The following is a 5894-nucleotide window of genomic DNA, read 5'->3' as shown; positions in this document are numbered from 1 at the left end:
TTTGTTGATCATTTACATGATTTTTAAAAGCTTTTATTTAGTTCTACTATGATCTTTATTATTTCTTTTCTGCTAAATTTGAATGAGTTTTTTTCTTGCTTTTCTAGTTCCTTGAGGTTCATTGTTATATTGTTAATTTGTGATGTTTCTACTTTTCTTAGGTAGGTATTCATTGCTATAAACCTCCCTTTTAGCCCTGTTTAGCTGTATCCCACAGGTTTTGGTATGCTGTGTTTCCATTTTCATTTGTTTCAAGAAACTTTTTGATTTATATCTTAATTTCTCTGTTTACGCAATGGTTATTCAGGAGCATGTTGTTTAATTTCTATGTATTGGTCTAGTTGCCATCATTTCTCTTGGTATACAGTTCTAGTTTTATTCCATTGTGGCCAGAGAAGATATTTAATCTGATTTCTGTTTGGGTGAGGGCGAGGGGACAAAATGGAGGAAGGTGAACAAGATGGAGCAGTACCTGTTGCTTCCAGGTTCTTCATCACCAACTTACCCACGTGCGGGAAAATGCAGCCTGCGCCCGGGAAAATGCAGATCAACTGAGCATGCGCCACGTGACGTCAATCTAGGAAAACCAAAACCTACCTAGCCATGCCTATGGAAACGCCCCTGTCCCACCTACGGCCCTCCCCTTTCCCTTAACAATGCATAAAAGTCTGCTGCCGCTTCGGCCCCTCTTACTTGTGGACCGGAGAATCTCACCCAAGAGCGCCGGCGCGACTTCCCTGGCCCCATACCTGAGGACCGGAGAACCTTGCCCGAGAGTGTGTGCATATTTGCAATAAAAGGCTGCCGCTTTCTTATGTACTTTGGCCTCATGTTTAATTATTTAGCTCTCCTAAATTAAATTCAATTAAACAAAACAGTTGGTGCCAAAACCCGACCCGGGAGGAGACCCTTCCTCAACATCCCCTAGGGGTCTGAGGAACCTCCTCCCCAGCGAACCGGCTCCCAACCCAACCAGCCACCAACACCGAACAAGTGTTCCAGCTTTCCACTGGTGCCGTTCTGAGAATTTCTTCTTCGGTGAGTACTCCCCTTTGTTAACCATCTCCATTCGTTTCCGTGTCCTTGGCCTAGAGTTGTGCGCATGCCCAAGGATGTAGCCACCCTGTGGCGTAGTGAGATCTTCAACCCGGAGATGTCCGTCTTGAAGTTCCTCAATTCTCCATTAGTGGCTCCAGGAGTCCCCGGTCTCCAGCAGCGGCAAAGGACGCTTTACCACTGCGTGAGGTCAGTTTCCATTTCTGGTGGTTAAACAATGGGAACCTCACAATCGAAAATCCCTAGGAACATCCCCTTAGGGTGTCTCCTCCAAAACTTGGAAGCCTTGCATTTAGCTCAAGATTTAAAACAAAAGTGGCTAATTTTCCTCTCCACTGTGGCATGGCCGCAGTATAAATTAAACAAGCAATCTCAATGGCCACCAGATGGCACACTTGACTATAACATTCTATTAGATCTCTCTAATTTCTGCCAGAGATTATCTATGTCCAAGGCTTTTAGGACTTGCACTTTCACCCAGACCTGTGCGCCCAGTGTTCAATGGCCCAGGTCTTGTTAGCCAAAACCCGGCCCTCGGCCCCTACCTCAGCATCAGAGGAGAACTCCCTCCATTTCAGATAAGGCCGATGGTGGGGCACCTCCCTCCCGACCTCCCAAACCCCCTCCCTATGCTCCTCCCACCACCCCTCCCTCAGCCTCTCCTCTACCTCTCCCATTTCCGCCCACACTCGCTCCATGGCGCGGTAGTGGCCCCCACTAGTCAGCCCTCTACCAGTCAGCCTGCCCCAGCCCCCCTACCAGTCAGCCTGTCTCAACCTACCCTACTGGTCAGTCTGTTCCAACCTTAGCCGCCCCCTCCGAGAAGTCGCCAGAGCTGAAAGGCTAGTTAGAGTCCATGTCCCTTTTTCCTTGGCAGATCTTTCCAAAATTAAAAAACGACTTGGCGATTCCTCAGCCAACCCCACACAATATTCCAAAGAATTTAAGTACCTTTGTCAGGCATATGATCTAACCTGGCATGACTTACAGGTCATTTTGTCCTCCTCCCTTAACCAAGAGGAAAGAGAGTGTATTCTGGCAGCCGCCAGGCAACATGCAGATCAATGGCATTTAACCAACGCCACCGTCCTGTTAGGAAAGATGGCTGTCCTGTCCATAGAACCAGATTAGGACTACCAACCACAGCAACCTGGCCACCATAGGAAGGACATTATGATTCAATGTCTCTTGGCTGGTATGCAGGCAGCCTCTAACAAAGTGGTCAATTTTGATAAACTAAAGGAAATCATCCAACACCCAGATGAGAACCCGGCTTCCTTCCTAAATCGCCTTACAGAGGCACTAGCCCAATTTACCTGGCTAGACCCCACCTCCCCAGCCGGGGCAGCTGTCCTAGCCTCCTGTTTTATTTCCCAGTCAGCCTCAGATATTCTAAAAAAGCTAAAAATGTTTGAAGATAGGCCTCAAACCTCCATACAGGACTCAGTAAAATTGGCCTTTAAAGTTTTTAACTCCAGAGAAGAAGCGGCTAAGGCCACAGAGCTAGACAAGGAGAAAAGAAGGGCTGCGCTTCAGGCGCAAGCTTTAGTGGCTGCCCTCCAACCAGCATTGCCCACTCTGCCGGCAGGGAAGACACAGGGCAAGTCTCCTAAAGGCGCTTGCTTCAAATGCAGAGACCCCAAGCATTGGGCCAATAAGTGCCCTCAGGCAAAAGGGAGTCTACTGTCCAATCCTTGTTTCAAATGTAGAACAACTGGCCATTGGGCCAATATGTGCCCAAATCCTTGCCCGCCTACCGCGCCATGTCCAGTGTGCCATCAAGAAAGGCATTAGAAGTCTCATTGCCCCACCATCAGGACGGGTGCCGTGCCTCAACGTGGTGCCTCTCCTCAAGGGTCAGACGACTCCTTCCAGCTCCTACATCTTGACGATGATTGATGGTGCCCACACTCAGAGACCCCAGTCACCCTCGCCGAGCCCAGGGTAACACTGCAGGTAGCAGGTAAGCCAATTTCTTTTCTCCTCATTACGGAGGCTACCTACTCAGTTTTGCCATCCTATAGTGGACCTAGCCAACTCTCCACTATTTCAAGTAGAAGTAGACAGTAAGCCATCTAACCCTCGCCAGACCTCAATGTTACACTGTTGCCTAGACTCAATGTTAAACTATTGCCTGGACTATGCATGTTTTGCCCACTCTTTCCTCATTATGCCCTCATGTCCCACTCCCCTCTTAGGACGAGACATCTTAACCAAACTCTCCATAGAGACACATCAATTGTCGGTAACCCTACTTCCCCTTGCCCTTACCAGACTACAGGCGACACCTAGAAGCCCTACAGGCTTTAGCCCATTTGAACTAGTTTACCGGCGCCCTCTTGCATTACGAGAACTTCCTATTCTTCCCACACCGATGGCACCCTACTTGCCCTATCTCTCTCTTTTAAGACAACTACTTAGAGAACATGCCAAAAGGTCACTTCCCCCACCTACACCAGACACCCCCTCGGCCCTTTCTCCAGGTGACCAAGTTCTACTCAAGGATCTACATGCAAAGGGCCTTACTCCTAAGTAGAAAGGCCTATATACAGTAATTCTTATCACTTTTACAGCAGCCAAGCTTTTAGGTCACAGTTCCTAGGTCCATTTTACCCAGTTGAAGAAAGCCCAGCCTCCTCAGGCTAAGTGGCAGTCCACCCAACTGTCACCCACCCGTCTAAAAATAACCAAGACAGAAACAAGCTAGATGAGCCACACCCTCCTCAAATTTTCCCGTTTCCTCACTATTCTTCATCTCAACTTAACTGACTTTTCCCTCACAAACCCCACAGATACCCTCCTCCCCGACCCATCCCCCAACCAGTAGGTCTCCCGACTTTTTACTCTCATAGACGACCTAGCTTGGCAAGGTGCCCTTTGTGATTTCAGCAATGTTGAACTTACTCTCTACACTTTTGCCACCATTATTATGGTTCACTCTAATCCCCCTAGTTACTCCTACTAATCCTAACTTTGTATAGAAATTTTCTATAACTGAAACCTGGTCTACAGACAACCAGGTACACTCAGTCATGCAGGGCACTGCAGAATGTCCCCCCCAGGGCTGTCAATCTGCCCTCTCCCTAAACTTTTCCCTAAGTTCCATCACTGGAGGCCTCCCGGCCATATGTTTCTTATATGACCAAACAGAATATAATTGTAAGAACCACTGGCAAGAAACCAACCTAAGGTGTCCATACAATTACTGCAAAATCCATCCTTTATATGACTTCTTTGCACAATCTCAACATAAAAATATGTTTCAAAGCCCTTTGCCAGGAACATATAGTCTTATTATTAATGATCCCTGGGACCCTCGGTAGGCCCAGGGAGTAAAAGGTGGACTATATGCATCAACGTCTTCCTCATATCCCACCTCAACCATCCAGGTAAAGAGAATATATGTTCAGCAAGTACAACTCCCTAAGGGTGTACAGACCCTACAAAATTTAACCTCAGCCGTAAAATCTCATGAACAAAAAATACAGAAGCTGTTAAGCCCCCCAAACCCCCCTAACAATTAGGACCCATTCTCATGGCTAACACTTATTCACCAAGGACTTAACTTAACCCAGGCTGCCGGAGTAAGAAACCTCTCCCACTGCTTCCTTTGCGCTGCACTCGGAAAAGCTCCCTTAGTGGCAGTCCCTCTACCAGCCGCTTTCAATATCACCACCAACTCTACCAGCTCCTCTCAAGCAACATCCTTGCCTCAAGTCCCATTGTACCATAATCCACAGAGTCAAACCCTTCCTTTTTGCTAGCTACTCTACTCCCAACTCTTCATGGTGTAATCACACCCAAGCTCCCAAGGGAACCCAGACGGCCCCCGTTGGCGGCTACTTCTGGTGTAACCAAACTTTATCTAAAACTCTTAATCCCACCTCCATCACCCAATCCCTTTGCGTTCTGGTGTCTTTAGTGCCTAGTTTAACCCTTTATGGTGAAGCAGAATTGTCCGAGCTAGCTTCACAGATTACCACTTCTAGCAATAAAATTCAAAAACGGGCCGTTTTTCTTCCCTTAGTTATTGGGGTTTCCCTAACAACATCCCTAGTAGCCTCAGAACTTGGAACAGGGGCCCTCACCCACTCAATTCAGTCCACACAGACCCTCTCCACTCAGGTCCAAGCAGCCACAGAGGCTTCAGCTGAAAGCCTAGCCTCTTTACAACGTCAAATCACCTCAGTAGCCCAGGTAGCAGCACAAAATAGGTGGAAATTAGATCTTCTTACAGCTGAAAAAGGAGGAACATGCCTCTTCCTAGGAGAGGAGTGTTGCTGCTACATAAATGAATCAGGCCTGGTTGACACCAACGTCCAAACATTAAACAAAATCAAAAAGGAGCTTCAACAATTTAATGCCCTCTTAACCCCCGGACCACTGGTATGGCTGCTGCCTGTAGTACAGCAGATGCTTCCATTCCTAATTCCCATACTAATCCTCTGCCTTATGTTATGTCTTGCCCCCATTCTAATAAAATTTCTCTGAGCCAGGGTCCAAGAAATCACCCAAGTCACCTTCAACCAAATGCTCCTGCATCTCTACGTCCAACTGCCAACCTCAGACCCTAACTACGCCCCTTAACAGCAGGAAGCAGCCAGACAGACAATGGCGCCCCAAATTCTTATAATCAATAAGAAGTTGGACTGTTTGGGTGAGGGCAAGGGGACAAAATGGAGGAAGGTGAACAAGATGGAGCAGTACCTGTTGCTTCCAGGTTCTTCATCACCAACTTACCCGCGTGCGGGAAAATGCAGCCTGCGCCCGGGAAAATGCAGATCAACTGAGCATGCGCCACGTGACGTCAATCTAGGAAAACCAAAACCTACCTAGCC

Source organism: Mandrillus leucophaeus, unplaced genomic scaffold (genome assembly GCF_000951045.1).
Source record: "Mandrillus leucophaeus isolate KB7577 unplaced genomic scaffold, Mleu.le_1.0 Scaffold1467, whole genome shotgun sequence".
NCBI lineage: Eukaryota > Metazoa > Chordata > Mammalia > Primates > Cercopithecidae > Mandrillus > Mandrillus leucophaeus.
This window is presented reverse-complemented; position numbering follows the sequence as displayed.